General features: G+C 36.9%; 1 non-coding gene across 1 annotated transcript; it reads left to right on the top strand.

Annotated features, from left to right (window-relative positions):
• Window positions 1-10,156: 10,156 nt before the first annotated feature.
• Window positions 10,157-10,263, top strand: LOC141669214 (small nucleolar RNA R71). The gene has a single exon (XR_012553505.1). It is a non-coding gene; the product is annotated as a small nucleolar RNA R71 (small nucleolar RNA).
• The last annotated feature ends 11,157 nt before the right edge of the window (window positions 10,264-21,420 follow it).

Genomic DNA, 21,420 nt, shown 5'->3' with positions numbered 1-21,420 from the left:
GTCCCAAGTGCCTGGGTCAGATCATGTGCAAACCGACTATGGATGTCGTGCATCGCATCCATCCTCCTCGCTAGACGCCTATACTGCGTCGAACTCAAACCAGCTCCAACCTCTGATCCTGCCGCTCCCTGCTGCTGCTGCGACGAACCAGCCTCCTCTCCTAACTGAGCTCTCCAAGCTGCTCGACGGGCCTGCGAAGAACCTCCCGCAAAAGTCTAATCTACTGGTACACCATATGGCAGATGATCATATGAATAACCAAGCCCCTTAGGATTGGGCTTCCCTCAATACCACTCTTGCATACTCAATAGTGTAGAACTGTCAATAGGAGCACTGGAAAGCTGAAGCTGCTCATGTGTGGGCCAATGAACACCAACTGCCATGCATAGCTTCATCATAACAAACGCATAAGGTATAGCACATGTGGTACCTCCTCTCAAGAATCTCAAAATCCACTGATAAATCACCATCCCCAAATCAATGTAATCGCCCTGAAGAATACCCCACAATAGACGAGCACGCTCCACAGTAATCTCATGCACATGAGAAGATGACATGATGTTAGCACAAATAAACGAGTTCCAAGCCCGTGCAAACCTATTCATGCACGCCGCAGGGAACATGGAGTAATCAGTAGTGCCCCTTTTGAACTTCCAGTGAGTCTCAGGCACACATAGAGTCGCAATGATTAGATCCAAGTTGAAGTCCTCTAGAGTCTTATCGTTCCAAGTGTCCTGGTCGGGCTTCTTCACCGGCTGCTCAATCACCCTCCTAATGGCATCAACACTATACTTTACAGTCATCCCCCTAACCACCGTGAAGCCATTCTTCTCCACCTTAGCGTTAGCATAGATCTCCCGCACAACACTCATGGGCATAACAGCGGGAGCCTCACAAAAAGGAACCCAACCCATCTCAAGAATCATCTCCAACAGCTACCATCCTTTCCTGATGGCAGAAAACCTCGCTCCTTAGCAATAGGCTTCAAGAGAAGCCTCATGTACTCCTCTTCAGCATGAGGAGTAAAAAACTTTGGCCTCACACCACCCACAGATGAAGAATCGGTGGTGTTATTGCCTATTTGCATTTTTTGTCTCTTCGGTGCCATTGGGATTAAATAAGAGAGAATAAAAACTAAGTGTTTGAGAGAGATTTGTGTTTGAGAATTTGTGAAGTGGTGGAGAAGTTTGTGTATAAGTGTGTGTAATTATAGGTGGTGAGATGACAATTAGATATGGAATAGAAGTGGGAATTGATTATGGGAATTGTGGGAATAATGGGTTTGATTGGGAGAGGGAAATTTGGGATGTGGAAGAGTAAAATTCGGTTTGGAATTGATTTTGTGGGAAAAATCCCGTTTTTTACTCTTCAAACTGTTGTTTTTTTTCTAAGTCGGGACCCCGGCGCGGGCGCGCACTTTGACAGCGTGAAGTTGGCCCTGAATTTTTTTCTTTTTCTGATTTTTTTTATGTTTTTCTTCTTTCTTCTTGCTTCCTCTAACTACTAATGTACAACAAACTTGGGTTGCCTCCTAAGAAGCGCTTCTTTTACATCGCTAGCTCGACGTAGAACCTTGAGCTCAAATGGACAATAGAACGACACTAACCACCTCGCAATTTGTTGTGTCACCATAGTAATGCTCCAATCTCTGACCATTTACCTTGAATGCTTGGCCCAGATCATTTTCAAAAATTTCCATCGCTCCATGCAGAAACACAGTTTTGATTATGAAGGGCCTTGACCATCTTCACTTCAACTTTCCAGGAAAAAGACGGACACGAGAGTTAAGCAAAAGAACTTGTTGACCCGGAACAAAGTATTTGAGTACTAGAACCCTATCATGCCACCTCTTGACTTTCTTCTTGTACATTTTGTTGTTCTCATAAGCTTAAAGTCAAAACTCGTCGAGTTCATTCAATTGAAGCATTATCTTCTTTTCAGCCGCATCCAAGTCAAGATTCAATTTCTTCAAAGCCCAATACGCCTTGTGCTCTAGCTCCACTGGAAAATGACACCCTTTACCATAAACCAACTGAAATGAAGACATTCCCAATGGAGTCTTGTATGTTGTTCTATACGCCCAAACAGTTCATCAAGCTTCAAATACCAATCTTTCCTCGATGGACACACAACTTTCTCTAAAATGCACTTGATCTCTCTGTTAGACACCTCATCTTGACCATTTGTTTGAGGATGATAAGCCTTACCAATGTGATGATTCACATTATACCTTCGCATCATAGCAGTGAACTTGCGATTGCAAAAATGCGACCCCTCATCACTGATTATGACTCTTGGAGTTCCAAACCTTATGAATATCTGCTTGTGAAGAAAATTAAGCACCACTTTCACATCGTTCATTGGCAATGCCTTAACTTCAACCCATTTTGACACATAATCAACCGCCAACAAGATGTACTGATTGTTACAAGATGAAACAAATGGCCCCATGAAGTCAATTCCCCAAATATTGAAGACCTCAACCTCGAGAAGCACATTAAGAGGCATCTCATCCCTCTTAGATATATTACCCACACGTTGACATCGATCATATTTTGAAACGAACTTGTGAGCATCTTTAAACAAGGTTGGCCAAAAGAAACCTGCTTGAAAAATATGAGATGCTGTCTTTTCTCCACCATAATGTCCTCCATAAGCCGTTGAGTGGCAATCTCGCAAGATCCCCCCCGTTTCCCTGTAAGGAATACATCTCCTGATGATTTGGTCAGCTCCTTGTCGAAAAAGATATGACTCATCCCACATATACCACTTCACTTGATATAGAAACTTCTTTCTTTGAGCATATGATAAGTCGGGAGGCATGATATTACTCACCAGGTAGTTCAAAATTTCTGCAAACCACGGTTCTTCTTCTTGCACTCCAAACAGTTGCTCGTCCGGAAAAGACTCATTTATGAATGTCTTATCCAATGAAGTAGCATAAGGGTTCTCTAAATGCGGGAGATGATCAGCGACTTGATTTTCAGTCCCCTTTATGTCCTTGATCTTTAGTTCAAATTCTTGAAGCAAAAGAACCAATCTAATCAATCTAGGCTTCGAGTCCTTCTTTGAGATGAGATATCAAATTGCAGCGTGATCAGTGAAAACTGTCACTTTAGTCCCAAGTAGATAAGATCAAAATTTCTCAAAACCATAGACAATAGCCAAAAGTTTTTTCTCCATAGTAGTATAATTCAGTTGAGCACCATTTAAGGTCTTACTAGCGTAATAGACCACATGAAATATGTTGTTCTTCATCTGCCCAAGAACTGCTCCAACTGCATAGTCACTTGTATCACACATCATCTCAAAAGGTTCATTCCAATCAGGTGCAGTTATGACGGGTGCCATGATTAAACTTTTCTTCAATATCTCAAAAGCTACAAGGCACTCGTCATCAAACTTGAAAGGGACATCTTTCTCTAGAAAACTGCACAATGGCTTCGAAATCTTAGAAAAGTCCTTGATGAAACGCCTATGGAAACCCGCATGAACAAGAAAACTGCGAATTCCCTTAACAGAAATAGGTGGAGGAAGATTCTCGATCACCCCCACTTTGGCTATGTCCACCTCAATACCCTTACTCGAAACCTTGCGCCCAAGAATAATGCCCTGTCGCACCATAAAGTGACATTTCTCCCAATTGAGAACTAGATTGGTCTCAACATACCTCTTGAGAACGTGTCCAAGATTTTGCAAGCATTCATCAAAAGAATCACCAAATACAGAGAAGTTGTCCATGAACACGTCCACATTAGGGCCAATCATATCAGAAAAGATGGCCATCATACATCTCTAAAATATGGTTGGTGCACCACACAGACCAAAAGAAACTCGTCTGAAGGGAAAATTACCAAATGGACAAGTGAAAGTAGTCTTTTCCTAATCTTCAGGAGCAATACAAATCTGATTGTAACCTGAATAACCATCCAGAAGATAGTAGTACTCATGATCAGCCAATCTGTCAAGCATCTGATCAATGAAGGGCAAAGGGAAGTGATCTTTTCTAGTGGCCTTGTTCAGCTTCCTGTAGTCCATACAAACTCTCCACCCGTGACTGTTCGTGTAGGAATAAGCTCATTCTTCTCATTTGCTACCATAGTAATTCCACCTTTCTTTAGCACACATTGAACTGGGCTCACCCATGAACTATCAGAAATAGGAGAAATGATCCCTGCATCTAGCCACTTAAGAATTTCCTTCTTCACTACTTCCTTCATGATTGGATTAAGTCTTCTTTGCTACTTGACCGTAGGCTTGCTACCTTCCTCCAGCAGAATTTTATGCATGCAGTAAGAATGGCTGATTCTCTTGATATTTGCTATAGTCCAACCTATTGCCATTTGAACTCTCTCAGAATCCTCAGAAGCTTTTCCTAATTACTACCTGAAAGGTCAGATGCAATAATCACAGGCGGAGTAGATGCATCACCTAAAAATGCATACCTCAAATGCTCAGATAAAGGCTTAGGCTCAAGAGTGGGAGCTTCCTCAATAGACAGCTTGAGGCATTTGGGAGCTTCGTTCAATTCCTCCATTCCAAGAGATTCCAAAGGCGTATCAATCTTCCTCTTCCAGGGAGAAGCATTCAAATATTGCAATTATTCTTCACCTTCGTCATCTTCACTATCTGAATTCCCCAATAAGGCCTTTTCTAAGGCATCAGATGTAACACCCCCAAATCCGGGGTCGGGGATCCGGGTTGTCACGAGTTCCATTTCCCTTAATAATACTTAATCTTACTAATCAACCAACTACCGCGTACTGTGACCCCACAATATATACACACACCACAAGTTATAGTCTCAGAGATGAATATCCAAAAATAACACAAGTCATTTTATTCCACAATTATAAGCCATGACACCTCAAAAGGGTTTCTGAATAAATTTACATATTCTTTACCATTATTACAATTCATAAGTATACATAAGTCTGGTACATCAAAAGTTGAAAGCCTAGCCTATTGGTGGTTCCTACCTCAGCTACAACGACATCAACGCCTACAGGAAACTGCGGAACGTTTCCTATCCGCTCACGAATTGGGAGCTTGGTCCTGTTCATCTTGTCTATCTGTTGTTGTGTGATGAAAGAAGAAATAAAGGGTGAGCAACAAGCCCACCAAAATAATATGTATAATGATTTACAATATATGAGCATTCTCATAGTACTCATTAAAGTCTTGGTCAAGCAGATATGAACCAAGTTTGATATCTTAACGCGACCAAGTCACAAAATATTCAGTATATATGTATATATACTTTTCGAAATTTTGGAAATCCTCTTCCATGCATAATATACACAGAGTTCCAGTCTATAACTGTATAAAGATATCGTTGCAAGGTGATCTCATATATATAACCTTGTCTCAACGTTTTTCTGAAAATATTTGTCATACATAAGATAATCATTTACTAGATATAAGTTAAAAAGATGAAGTTACAAGATACTCCAATATACTTATATCTTTTCCGAATACTACTTGAACTACCACCGTTCAAGGTATAGTCAGTTCAAAAGTTCATCACATAGATGAGATTACGAGATAAGACTTGAATATATTCAATCTTTGAAATATCATTCAAAAGAGATGAAGTTACGAGATACTTCATTAAGTCCCGATATATATATACCTATATATATATATCTCATACATTCCCTGAAAACCTCTGTCATGACAAGTATAAACAGAGTTGTTATATCCAATAAATTTGGAAAGAAGAGAATTTTTGCATAAACCTGATATCTTGCTGATCAGGCAAAGATACCATTAAGTAACCTTTTCTACTAGTAGATGGATGAATCCCCCACCGGTCATCACCCTGGCCGCATTAGGACCATGTGCCGGACCGCCACCCGGCCTCTTACGCATTGATGGACTGCCACCCAGCCACTTAGACTTTGATAGACCGTACCCCGGCCTGTCGCTTATGTCGACTCAATTAGATGGACTTACTTCCCGAACGTTGGGAAAGTAATCAAATTCTTTTATCAAAACAGCAACCTCGTTGCGAACATAAAATACACCATAGAGCCGGATCCCTCACATTTTTAAGCGAGTATTTAAATCTCCTTCGAAAGGAAGGTCTTAAATTTGAAAATGAGTTTTGGGATCCGCTCTAACCTTTAATATCATTTTGAAGACTCAAAAACATTTTAAAAAATGTTTAGAGAAATGATGATTTAGTAAAATAAATCCATCCCGATATATTAGGAAATATCCGAATAATATTATTTAAAAAATATTCCCATAAGGATAATCTTTATAAAAATATTTCAAGTAGAAGTTTTAAAACTCATACTAGAAATAAGTAATAAATAACAAAAGATATAGTTATACGAAAGTACGATCTTTATTTGAATAATTGAAAATAGTTTGATTATTATTCAAAACTATCGAATATACCTTATCCGATTCATTGTTATAGAAACTATATATATATATAAATATATATATATATATGTTATACTCGGGAATATTGACTCTCGGTTTAGAAAAATGTTCACCTTTGGGTCCCCTATACTAAGGGTATACGCAACTATTGCTTATCTCTAGCATAGGTATTATGCAGTTTATAAGCATTTAAATTGATAATAGAATATCAATATTTCACAACATGCATATATATACCATATCAACATGCTCCAATATATCGCAATATTTGCTAATAACAATCATGCACTTATCTCAAGATTATGCATCAATATATTTACATCACAACAACAGTATAACGAGTAGAAAACTTGCCTGAGCGTTCCGGGATAAACTTAATCTTAGAGTGGGTCCGGTAACCTATAAACAACAACATAAGCCGAAATTAGACCATGGTCTCTTAAAAAAACTAGTCAAAACTCACTCATACCCTAACGGTCGCTTACGGTCGTTTATACGCTTAACGATTTGCGTTAATCACTCGCGTACCCTCGGCTCCCCCAATTTTAATAAATTAACCGTTATAAATTTTAAGGCGACGCTTTCGCGAGAACTTTACTAACTGCCTTTTCACTTGACATAATTCTCTCATGTTTCGATCAATAATTTAAGGGTCTCAATTATGGTCTCAAAGTTACTCGAGGTTTCAGGGTTCGCTCGCGAAACGCCGTTACTTAAAATGGTCGTTTCTCATCGCTCGTAACTCGGATTTAGGCGAACTACATATCAAAACGAAGCTCGTAACATAAAATATCTAAACATGGCAAAGGTAAGAATCTTACAGTGAGTTAACGGGACCTAAAGTTAAGAACAAAAACAGTCTAAGGTAAATCGGGCATTACGACGACTATGTTTACATGATTCCCAAATTTTACCATTCCAAATCATATCAATCCAACTACCAATCAACAACTCAAGATACACATCTATGCTACTGATTTCAATCATAATAAGCCCAAGAATCTCAATTCAATCCAATATCATACTATCTTCAAATTCAACCAAACTACTAAATCAAACAAAGTTCAATTCATGCTTAAACATTTACACTACTACTCCTCCATTAACAATCATCAACACCTCAATTACAATCTAATCACACAAGCTTAAAACCTTATTACCTACTGATCTCTAAGGGCTTAAGAGTTTTATACCTTCCTTGGAGTTTTGAATCCATGCAAAGTCCTTTGAATGCCCATGGGAGCCTAGATCCATCCTTAATCCATCTTGATCTTACAAATAAAATCTTGAAATCAAAATTTGTTCTTCAAGTTACTATTCATCATCTTCTTTGATGAATTAAATAAAAATATAGGAACGGAATTAGAAGCTAAGATTGATAGGAAGTATGTATTTTACCTTGGAGAAGCTTAGATAAATGTCTTGCAAAATAAAAAGAAGTGGAGCTTGAACTTCATTTTTTCTTAAAAAGGGGCCGAAACTTTGAAGCTTGGAATGGGGGAGAGAAGATGAATGGTGCTTGGTTGATTTTTTTGGAAAGTGAAATGAATTTACTTGGTTGTAAATCAACCTTGCAAAATGTCTTGCTTTTGCTTTTTGATTACATCATTGCTTGCATCATCAATATACCACATGTCCACTTCTTGTGGTTTAAGGGTGTCTTAACCTTTAACCACATGTTTTAGCTTATCTTGGAAGCTTTCTTCCCATCCTACTTGCATGAGCTTGTCCCTTGGTCGCTTATTCATTTTTCAGTTCGCTTAACCCTTGTTCTCGTTAATCGGTTGACGGATCATATCAGGGATCTTATTACTTGGGCTTCTCTGAACCTTTGCAATCTTTTATATTCCTTTTATGATCCTCTCGTATAATCCTTGAATTTAAATCCTTTTAATCATGTTACCTTATATACAATTCTTTCGGTATCTGGTGGATTTTCAGGAAAAACCAAAGTTTTCGAATCTGAATTCTGACGACCTTTACATACACCCATTTACTTTGTGGAATACTAATACAATCTTAGAATTTCCATAACAGTACTCCTATATAGCGTGATCTGATAATTTTCCTTAATCAGCATCATCAGCAAAAGTTACTATTCATCCGTGTTTCAAAAATTCCAAAAATTGGGGTTATTACATCAGACCTCAGCAATTGATCAAGTTCCGAAGTCACCGCAGAATCGACCAACTCTACCTTTAAGCACTCCTCATTTTCCATAGGAAATTTCATAACATTGAACACATTAAAAGTTACATCCTGATCCAGCACTCGCATTGTAAGCTCACCCTTTTGCACATCTATCAAGGTTCGGCCAGTTGCCAAGAAAGGTCTTCCCAAAATTATGGGAATCTTCTTATCATCCTCGAAATCAAGAATTACGAAATCAGCAGGGAAGATGAGTTTATCAACCTTGACCAAGACATCCTCCACAATACCTCACGGATATGTAATAGAACGGTCGGCCAACTGCAAAGTCATATAACTCGGTTTTGGATCAGCTAAGTCCAACTGCTTGAATATTGACAAAGGCATTAGATTGATGTTAGCTCCCAAGTCACATAAGCATCTGTCAAAAGACACTTTTTCAATAGTACACGGAATAGTGAACCTTCCCGGATCTTTAAGCTTCGGAGGCAACTTATGTTGCAGTACAACACTGCATTCCTCCGTGAGAGCGACAGTCTCTAAATCATCTAACTTCACTTTCCGAGAGAGAGTACCTTTCATAAACTTTGCCTAACTAGGCATCTGCTCAAGAGCCTTAGCGAAAGGTTTGTTGATATGAATTTTCTTGAACACCTCCAGAAACTTCTCAAATTGCTTGTTAATCTTTTTCTTCTGTATCCGCTTAGGAAAAAGCGGTGGAGGATAGATCTGTTTCTCCCCTATATTACCCTCAGGAGGAGTGTGCTCAACAGTAGTCTTCCTTGGTTTCACTTCTGCTTCCTGCTGCTCTATTTCTTTTTCAGCCCCAACTTCTTTAGTCGACACTTTAGTTTGTTCGGGATTCGCAACCTTTCCAGACCTCAAAGTGATTGCCTTTACCTGCTCCTTAGCTTCCCTCTTTCCTGGCACTTCAGTGTCACTAGGGAGTGTACTAGGCTGACGATTTAGAAAGGCATTGGCAATTTGTCCAATTTGATTTTCTAAGGTCTTGACAGAAATAGCTTGGCTCTTGTACATAAGCTTCAACTCCTCTAATTCAGATTTTTCATTAGCTTGTTGCAGCTCGAGTTGCTGCCTTGGTGCATATTGTGGTTTCTGAAAATCAGGGGGTTGTACTGCTTAGCTGGATACTCCTGATAAGGCTGTTGAACCGCATTTTGAGCATTGCTCCAACTGAAATTAGGATGATTGTGGTTGCTGGGATGATAAGTGGCTGGCACAGGTTATTGCGAACACTGAAAGTTTCTCACGAACTGAGCTGATTCACTTGAAATAGCAAACTGATCAGTCTCATGGGCACCAGCACAAAGCTCACAGAACTCCATAATTAGCCAGAGTGTCCACCTTCATCGTCAAAGCCTTAAGTTGGGCAGTTATAGCAGTTGTTGCATCCAACTTCAAAATTCCGGCTACTTTTCCCTGAGTTAGTCTTTGGGAAGGATTCTGGTATTCATTAACAGCCATAAGTTCAATCAATTCATAAGCTTCATTGTAGCTCTTATCCCACAAGGCTCCTCCTGATGCTACATCGAGCATGGGTCTAGAAGTAGCACTCAATCTATTGTAGAAACAATTTATAATCATCCAATCAGGCATGCAATGGTGTGGGCACTTCCTTAGCATCTCCTTATATCAATCCCAAGCCTCACACAGAGATTCTCCAATTTGCTGAGCAAACTGAGTAAGAGCATTCTTGATTGCAGCAGTCTTCGCCATAGGGAAGAATTTAGTGAGAAACTTTTGAGCAAGATCTTCCCAAGTGGTGATAGACCCTGCTGGTAGAGAATGTAACCAGCACTTAGCTTTATCCCTCGGAGAGAATGGGAAGAGTCGCAGCTTGATAGCATCTTCAGTCACATCATTGAACTTGAAAGTGTCGCAGATCTCGATGAAATCCCTGATGTGCATGTTGGGTTCTTCAGTAGGAGAACCCCCAAACTGAACTGAGATATGTATCATCTGAATCGTGCTTGACTTGATCTCAAAAGTGTTAGCCCTGATGGCTGGCCTGATAATGCTTGACTAAATGTCATTGATTTAAGGTTGAGAATAGTCCATCAAAGCTTTAGGATTTTCTGCTTGATCTACCATCACTACTAAAATTGGCTCCTCGACTTTCTCTTCTTCTTCTACCTTCTTTTCTTCTGCAAAAACTTCCCTTCGAACCACCACAACTTCTTCCTCGGCTTTATCCAGAGTTCTCTTACGAGACCGCGAGCGCGTATGCATACACCCTCGCTAGAGTACCAGAAATAAGATAATGAAACAGATAAGTAACATTGTCCGAGTCAATGAACTTTACCGACCACTGATGGAAAGCACATAAACTAAAAATTAACACCGAGTCCCCGGCAGCAGCACCAAAAACTTGTTAGTCGCTAAACACGCGCTAAAATTACACGCAAGTATACCCGTTCACAAGTAGTATAAGATATAAATCAGATTCGTTCCCACAGAGACTGGTTTAGGTTAACTTTATAATTTATGCACTTAAGCAACAATGTATGGTTATGATTCAATGCTAAGATGAATAACAAATTGAGGTTGTTTATAACTAAGAATTAAACTGACAATTATAACTAACAGAATAAAAATGATTGAATTACTATATATAGAAACATGGGATTCTAACTTCATTAAATACTTCATTCAATAGCCTTTTCGTTCTTAACCTTAGCTTGTAATGGTGATGACACTAACTGTAACACCCCCAAATCCGGGGTCGGGGATCCAGGTTGTCACGAGTTCCATTTCCCTTAATAACACCCAATCTTAATAATTAATCAACTATTCTGTACTGTGACCCCACCATAAACACACACACCACAAGTTATAGTCTCAGAGATGAATATCCAAAAATAATCACAAGTCATTTTATTCCACAATTATGTGCCAATACACCTTAAAAGGGTTTCTGAATAAATTTACATTTCTTTGACATTATTATAATTCATAAATATACATAAATCTGGTTCATCAATAGTTGAAAACCTAGCCTATTGGTAGCTCCTACCTCAGCTACGGTGGCATCAACGCTTCCAGAAAACTGCGGGACATTTTCTAACCGCTTGCGAATTGGAAGCTTGGACCTGTTCATCTTGTCTAGCTGATGTTGTGTGATGAAAGAAGAAAGCAAGGGTGAGCAACAAGCCCACCAAAATAATATGTATAATAATTAACAATATATGAGCATTCTCATAGTACTCATGAAAGTCTTGATCAAGAAGAAATGAACCAAGTTGATATCTTAACGCGACCAAGCCGCAAAATATTCAGTATATATATACATACATACTTTTCACAATCTTTAAAATCCTCTGACATGTATAATATACACAGAGTTCCCGTTTATAACTGTATAAAATATCGTTGCAAGGTGATCTCATATATCTAACCTTGTCTCAACGTTTTTCCGAAAATCTTTGACATGCACAAGATAATCATTTACTAGATATAAGTTTAAAAGATGAAGTTACAAGATACTCCAATATACTTATATCCGAATACTACTTGAACTACCACCGTTCAAGGTATAATCAGTTTCAAAAGTTCATCACATAGATGAGACTACAAGATAAGACTTGAATAGATTCAATCCTTGAAATATCATTATAAATAATGAAGTTACGAGATACTTTATTAAGTCCCGATATATATATATATACCTATATATATATACATTTATACACTCCTTTAAAACCTCTGTTATTAAAATAATAAACAGAGTTGCAGTATCCAATGAATTTGGAAAGGAGAAAACCTTGGCATAAACTTGATATCTTGCTTATCAGGCAAAGATATCAATAAGTAACCTTTTTCTACTAGTAGATGGACGAATTCCCCACTGGTCATCACCCTGGCCGTAATAGGACCTTATGTTGGACTGCCACTCAGCCACTTACATATTTGATGGACTCCCACTGAGCCACTTACACTTTTATGGACGCCCACTGAGCCCATGTTGCTTATGCCAACTCAAATAGATGGACTTACTTCCCGAACGTTGGTTAAGTAATCAATTCATTTACCAAAACTGCAACCTTGTTGCGAATATAAAATACACCACAGAGCCGGATCCCTCTGGTTTTGAGCGAGTATTTAAATCCCCTTTAAAAGGAAGATCTTAAATATATAAAAAAATGAGTTTTGGGATCCGCTCTAACTTTTAAAAATCATTTTAAAGACTCGAAAACACTTTAAAGAGTGTTTGGAGTAATGCTGATTTAATAAAGTAAATCAGTCTCAATATATTAGAAAATATCTGAATATTATTATTTAAATAATATTCCCATAAAGAATAATCTTTATACAAATAATTGAAGTAGAAGTTGTAAAACTTATACTTGAAATGAGTATTAAATAACCAAAGATATACTTATACGAAAGTACTATCTTTATTTGAATAATAAAAAATAAGTTTGATTATCGACACCTTATTCTTTAATAAAATAAAGAATATATTTCAGTAAATTAATCGGAGTCATAGGTCTTCAAATGGATATTCAAATAATATTCATTAAATAATATAAACTGAGTCATAAGTCCCCGAATGAATATCCAAATAATATTCAATTAATAAAATATACTGAGTCATAAGCCCTCGAATGAATATTCGAAATAATATTCATTAAATAAAATAAAAGGAGTCATAAGCCCCCGAATGAATATTCGAATAACATTGATTAAATAATATAAAGTTATCGAATAAACCTTATTCGATTAATAGTTTTGAAAACTACCTCAATATATATATATAAATATATATAATATACTCGGGAACATCTACTCCCGGTTTTAGAAAAGGGTTCACCTTTGGGTCCCCTACATTCAGGGTATACGCAACTACTGCTTATCTCTAGCATAGGTATTATGCAACTAATAAGCATTTGAACCAGCAGATATATAAATCAAGAATACGAAACAGGCATGCATATATACCATATCACATGCTCCAATATATCGCAAGAATTTGCTAATAACAAATATGCATTTATCACAAGATCATGCATATACACATATATATCACAACAACAGTATAACGGGTAGAAAACTTGCCTGAGCGACTGGGGGTTACAAATGGCTCGGGACGAGTCTGGTAACCTATAAACAAAATATAAGTTGGAATTAAACCAAAGTCACTTGTAAATCTATACTTTAACCAAATTAGACTCTAACGCTCGCTTCGCACTTACTGGTTCTCTTAAGTCGCTCGAGTACCCTCGGTTCCACCATTTTTAATAAATTAACCATTACGAGTTTTAAGGCAATTCTTTCGCGAGTGTCTTACCAACTGCCTATTACACTTTACATAAATGTTTCATACTCCAATTAGTCCTTTAAGGTCTTTAACCTATGTTTCAAAGTAAGGCGAGGGGTAATGGTTCTTTCGCGAAATGTCGTTACTTAAAACGGCCGTTTCTCCTAAACCGTACATCGGAATCAAACGAACCACATATCAAAACGAAGCTCGTAACATGAACTATCTAATCATGGCAATGGTCTAAATCTAGCAGGGAGTTCTCGGGTCCTAATGTTAAGAAAAAAACAGCCTAGAGTAAATAGGACATTACGACGGCTATGTTTACGCGATTTTCCAAATTTAAAACACTCCAATTCACATCAATCCAACTACCAATCACTAACAACTCAAGATACACATCAAAGCTACTGATTTTAGTCATAATAAGATCAAGGATCTCAATCCAATCATATATTATAACATCTCCAAATTCAACTAATACTACTTAATAATTAAGCTCGAATCATGCTTATCATTCAATTTACTACTCATCCATCCAAACCATCTCCAAACTTAAACATTCAAACTTGTTACTAAAGGGTGTAAAGATTTATAACTTTCTTGAAGGGTGTAAAGTCACTAGGGAGCCTCAAAGAACCTTGATCTATCCTTATATAACCTTGATCTTGCAAATGAAATCAAGAAACACAAAGTTAAAATTTGAAAACACTATTCACCCTAATCTTTGGTGAATTAATTGGCTATGAATCCATTTGAATCAAGAGCTTAAAATCATACCCAAGCTAAGTATGAAATGTAGAATCCATAAAAACAAACCATGGAATTTATGCTTGAGTGGAGCTTGGACTTTGGATTTTCTTTCTTGCTTTTTCCTTGAAAGCCGAGAGCAAGATGAAAATGGGGAGAGCTTTTGTGTTTTTTGTAATTTGTTTTGATTTTGCCTTGGTTGGTTGATTTTGTTTTTGATTAATTACCTTTTTACCCATAAAAATTTGTGTGGTTATTAATCAACCACACCTCCTTCCCTTATGTCATGCTTATGTCACCTTTCCTATGTCATCTTGTTACACTTGTCTTCCTCTTGTTGGTGTGATGACATCATCATCCACTAACCCCTTGATTAACTCCTAACTACTTGGCTAATGACCGCTGATCTGTTATGCGGTTCGCTTAACTTTCGTTTTCGTTTATCGTTTGAGGGATCATACCCGGGATCTTATTACTTAGGTTTCCTTAACCTTTCTCAATACATTATATTCCTTTTATGATCCTCTCTTATAATCCTTGAATTTAAATCCTTTTTATCCTGTTACCTTATACTCAATTCTTTCGACATCTGGTGGATTTTTGGGAAAAAAATCAAAGTGTTCGGATTTGGATTCTGACGATATTTACATACACTTATATACCACATAGAGTACTAATAATATCCCAGAAGCTCAATAAAAGAACCCCTTCATAGTGTGGCATGAAAAGTTTTCTTAATCAGCATAATCAACAAAACACTATTCATAAGGGTTTCAAAAATTCCAAAAATTGGGGTTATTACACTAATCAGACAACACGAAACTGATAAACGCCAACCTTCACGAATACCATACTACCAGACATCCACAAAAGAGATAGAAGCTGAATAAACACCAATTATATTGAGACCCTATATGTCTATAGAATTTGACAATATAACACAATATCTTATAAGTTCGCGACGCTCGTAAGACGAATACGCATAACCAGTACTAGGTTATCATGCAATCACCACACACTAAGGTACGAAACAAATCAACTAAAGAAATCCATAAATAAATCCGCTAGAACCCCACGATAACGATTAGCCCATAATCGGACTCATAATCAACGTGGGTTCCGATGAAAGCATGGTATAATAAATGTAGTCTTTATAACGAATAATAAAACAAAGTTAACACAAGAGAATAGGTTCAATAAAACAAGAAACGAGTATCCAAGATTACAACTCAAAACAAAGATTCACAAGAATAAACTAGATCATCTTCGCCTTTGTTAAATTGTGCTATAGGTCTCTTGTCGTCTTCTCCTTAGCTCTGATATGTCTCTACCTTGATATCTCATGAAAAATGAGCGTTAAATTGTTTATATAGCAGCCCCATGCAAAGTAGAAGTCTCTCTCTCAAAAGCCAAATAGAATCAGGAATATTTTATCCCGACACGGCCCGACCGCGCGCTTGATCAGTGCGGGCGCGCTGGGTTTCTGATGTTTGGGCGCGAGCGCGCGCTTTGAAAGTGCGGGCATGCTTGCTCACTGATCAAAACTTTGACTTCTTCTTTTTCCTTCCTGAATTGAGCTGGTTTTCCAAGATCTTTTATTCCAACACCTTCATGACACCAAATTAGCACCAAAATAATGCTAATTCACCTGATTACCTGGAGAATGCCTGAAAATGCAAAAACACTAGAAAACACATTAAAATACCAATAGCTTGAGTACAAATACACCAATTCAAAGCTTAACGAAGCATAATAAAGTGTCATAAATGCCACTCAACAGCTCCCCCTGAATCTGTGCTCCAGAGTTATCAGTATTTGAGGAATTAGAGTCTGATAAAGTATTTATTGATGTTTCTTGATTTGAATCACTTGAATTTCACTTTTGATGTGAATCATGTTACTCTGCCTCAACATGTGCTTCAGTACTTGTATTATTTCCATTGAAAAATGGCTTATCAAAGTTTAAAGTGATATCAGGATTTGTAATATCAGAGTTTGTCAGTCCATCAGGATTTAGTTGTTCTCAGATTATAAATTCTGAAGGCTTTTGTTGACATGAATAGATTCCATGATCACTTTTGTTCTCGGATTTAAAACTCTGAAGGCTTTTGTTGATAGTGGATATCCAACAAAACTACCTTCATCAACTTTTAGATCAATTTGGTAAGTTGTTCAGGATGATTTTTGAGAACAAAGCATTTACAGCGAAAAATGTGAAAGTACTTCAAATTTGCCTTTTTCCCTTTCACCATCTCAAATGGTGTTTTCCCATGCTTGTTTATTGAAGTTGCATGTTGTGTAAAACAAGCAGTTTTCCAGCCTCAGCCCATAAATAGATTGGCAATTTTGCTTCCTCAAACATGGTTCTTGCAGCTTCTATAAGAGTCATTTTCTTACTTTCAACAACTTCATTTTGTTGTGGAGTTCCATGGGCAAAAAATTCTTGTTTGATCCCCTTGTATTTACAGAATTCTTCCACAGTGTTGTTCTTGAATTCAGTTTCATTGTCACTTCTAATTTTCTTTACTTTGTCTGTTGATCATTTTTCCAGTTCCCTCACATGATCAAGAAGAATGGATGGAGATTCATCCTTTGTATGCAGAAAATATACAATATATATATCTTGTGTACTCATCAACAATCACAAGTGCATACCACTACTTAGATATAGACATTACATTAACTGGACCAAAAAGATCAATTTGTAACAAGTTATATGGTTCAAGAATCAAGGATTCAATCTTACTCTTGAAAGATGATTTTTTAAATTGGCCTTCTGGCAAGAATCGCATAGGCCATCAGGAGTAAACATTGCATTGGGCAATCCTTTTACAAGATCTTTCTTCACAAGTTCATTAATATTATTGAAGTTCAAGTGAAAAAGTCTCATATGCCAGTTCCAGCTGTCTTCCATAGTTGGTCTACTTAATAAACAAATTGCAGAACCATCAGTATTTGTGGAGACCCTGGCTTCATATAAGTTCCTATATCTGTAACCAATCATTGCAACTTTGCCATTTGAATTATTGACAATATCATAATGTTCTTCATAAAAATCCACATGGAAACCTCTGTCACATATTTGACTCACACTGATCAAATTATGTTTGAGTCCTGCAACAAGAGCTATATTTTTAATGATGACATTCCCAAGTTTGATGTTGCCATATCCCAATATCTTTCCTAAGTTGCCATCTCCATAAGAAACACTTGGGCAAGCTTTCTCCTTAAACTCTGATAGCAAGGCTTTATTTCCAGTAATATGTCATGAATATCCACTATCCAAGACTAAAGAGTTTACCCTGTTACCCTGCAATAAGATAAGCCATTAGTTAGAATTTTCAAGGACCCGGACTTGCTTCGATCTTTTGTCCTTTTTAAGTTTGTTAAAATTTGCGGTGGAAGTCTTTACATAAAAGTTTATGCTAACATTTTTAACATCATATTTTACACATGCAGAAATAACTTTTGTCTTATTTAAAGATGGTTTCAATTCATAATAATCATAATACAAACTGTGATACTCTTGACATGTGTAAATGGAATGCCAAAAACCATCACAATGAAAACAAGAATTATGTGGTTTATATCTAACTATTATATTCCTAAACTCTGATTTAGGAGGAACAATATTTATCCCTTTATTCTTTCTAAAAGCTACAACGAGATAATTAGCACCATCACATTTTAAACAAGCCTTTCTAGGTGCATTTGGAATAGGTTTGTATTTGTTTTCCTTATTGACGCCTACTTTTCCATTTATGTTCTTTCAAGGTTATTTTTCCTCGTTTCTCATTTTTACTTCCTTTAGCTTTTTCTTAAGCTGTTTTTGATTCAATAAACCAATATATACTGACTTGATGTGATGTTCATACTTATCAGTATTTAATCTTGACTTAGGTGCTGATATTGAACCTCTTTTATTTACTGACTTAACACCATCAGCACTTAAATTAAACCTAACAGGTCTTAACTGAGACTTGTTCAGTTTTACTTTCTTATCAGTACTTATTGGTTTGATCTCCTCAGTTTCTTTTTCATTTAATTCATCAGTATTAGATTTATTTGCATAACCTAATCATGATCCCCAACAATCACATTCAATTAAACAATGAGTTAATTTTCCTGAACTAGTCCAAATCTTTATAACTTCTCTTTCTCTACCTAATTCATTTTCAAGGTAAGCATGCTTTTCTAATAATTTATCACTAACATACACAACATCATCCCTTTCTTTTTGAGTTTCTAGCATGAAAACTAACTCAGCTTCTAAATGATCATTTCTTTTCTTTGAGTCGGAGTTTTCAATTCTGATCCGAGCATTTTTAAGTGTTTGATCCCTATAACTAACATGCAGAGATTTAAGAAATAGCCTTAGTACACATATATCATCAGTATCAAAAGCAAGAGTAGTTAGAGGTACCTTTATCTCAGTAGCCTAAAGTTCATTATCAGCATTTGCCATGAGAGCATAGTTTGTACCTTCATCAGATTCTGATGTATTATCCCAATTCTTCTTTTTTGTAATCAAGGCCAATTTCTTTTTAGCTTTTGGCTTCCTGCAATCAGCTGCAAAGTGTCCAACTCCATCACATTTGTAGCACTTGATCTTTAACTTGTCAATTTTCCCAGACCTTGACTCTTTTTCATCATTCTTCCTGTAACTTCTTATATCATAGTTTGAGGAACTTGAGCCTTTTCTGGAAAACCTTTTTCCTTTTTTAATGTCTTTGTAGGCCATCTTCTTAAAGCTTTTAACTAAGAGAGCGGTCATCTGTAGAATATTCTCATCATCATCATAATCACTTTTAGAGTCTGAGTAATCACCACAGTTTGAGTCTTCATCGGTATTTTATGACTCAGTATCAGACTTTGTAATCATAACCTTTTCTTTAGAATGGCTCTTTCTTCTAGACTTCTCCCTTGGTTTTGTTTTCAATCCTGAGTGCAACTTGTCTTATTCTTGGCCCTTTCCTCTTGCTCATTTGCTCCATCTCTAGTTCATGAGTTTTCAGCATCCCATAAATCTCATCCAAAGATGTGTCCTTAAGATCATAATTATACCTTATTGATGTGACTTTCAAGTCCCACTTTTCAGGGAGTGCAAGAAGAAACTTCAAGTTTGAATCTTCTGGATCATACTCTTTGTCAACGAGTAACATATTATTCAGAAATATCTGAAATCTATCATAGATTTTAGTCAAAGACTCATCAACTTCTGAGTTAAAGTGTTCATACTCCTGAGTGAGTATTATTCTTCTATTATTCTTGATAGCAGTTGTGGCCTGACACTTAACATCCAAAGTGTCCCAAACTTATTTGGTTGTTTTGCATTCAAATAACCCTATTGGACATCACACTGTCTAAACTGTTATGCAAAAGATATATGACTTTTGCGTCTTTCATAATATATGAAAGATCCTCAGGAGTATAGTCCTTTTTATCCTTATCAATCATCCTTTCCTCTTGACTAGGAACTGCAACAGTTAGTTTCATGGGCCTGTGAGGAACATCATAAATCATGCTCAAATATTCAAGATATGTTGCTTCCAAATACATAGCCATCTTAACTTTCCAGATAGGATATTCATTAATCTTCAATATTAGAACCTTGATAAAGAGGAGTGCTTTAAAGTAGAGTGGGTCGACTCTATCATGAATTCAGAGCCTGAGCGATTGCCAAAGTCAGATACCTTAGAGAGATCCTTAATAGGGGAATCAGTTATTGAAGATGAAGAAGGAGCATAACAACCGTAGGTTTTGAATGCACCTCCATGGAAGAGGAAGTTAGATATGCCATTAGATTCTTTTGGGTTAGCAGAGCTGAAAATTTCTCAAGAGCATTTTGAACCAACTATTGAAGAAGCTTCCACACTTGAGCTCAACCGACTTTCAGATCACTTGAGTTATTTATTCTTAGGTACACCCCATGATAAGGGGTTGGGATCTTTCCATGCCTACAGAGGGTTCTTCTCATGTACAGCAGGTAGTTGATAGGACTGATATTGGTGATGAGCAGTACATGCGAGTGACTAGGCGTATGGAGGCCATGCACGACATTCACCGTCATTTTGCTACAGATTTGACACAGGCTTTGGGCACTATTTTCTGAGCCACTGGTGTCGAGGTTGATTGGCCACCTGATCCTCCACCCGAGGAGGGTGATCTTTCTGACGACTAGGTATGCCTGAAATCCTTATTATTGCCTTCAATGAGGACATTGAAAATTTTAAGTTTGGGGGTGATAATGTAAGGATTAGTTTGTATGTGTCTATATAGTTCATATAGATTCATATTGCATATAGTTGTATTTCATTCGTGGTGTTGCATGATTGTTCATATAGGACATATTTGTTTTTTTATGTGATTTCATATAGTTGCATTTGCATGCATATTTAGCATGATCCCTTAAGATGAACTATGCTATTTGATAAGTTGATGTTGATTTGAGTGTGGTGATGACGAATGGAGGGATGTTTAAGTCTTAAAAAAATTGATTTGCATGCCAGAAGAAAAAATTTCAAAAAGTCTTATAGGATTGCTTTTGATCTAGATCATAATTATGCTTATTTGTTGTTGAGATTTAATCACTGGTTTATATTTAGAATTTTTGTTATTCTCGTAATGACAAAAAATATTAATTTTTAAACTAGAGAAAAACTTGGATTTCATTGCTAGTTATTGTAAGGCTAGGCGTCAAATGGCTAGTAGCCGGCTCATATTTTTATGAGTAGTCTAGGGTTGAATGAGATGGAGCGAAACACACTCATTCAGAAATTGTTGAAAAAAAAAGAAAAAGAGACAAAAAAGTATGTGTTCATGTATAATTGATCAAGAGTGAGCTCTTTAAT

The sequence above is a fragment of the Apium graveolens genome, chromosome 6, assembly GCF_009905375.1.
Source record: "Apium graveolens cultivar Ventura chromosome 6, ASM990537v1, whole genome shotgun sequence".
NCBI classification, from domain to species: Eukaryota; Viridiplantae; Streptophyta; class Magnoliopsida; order Apiales; family Apiaceae; genus Apium; species Apium graveolens.
The sequence above is the reverse complement of the archived record's forward strand: the minus strand, read 5'-3'. Positions and strand labels throughout refer to the sequence as shown.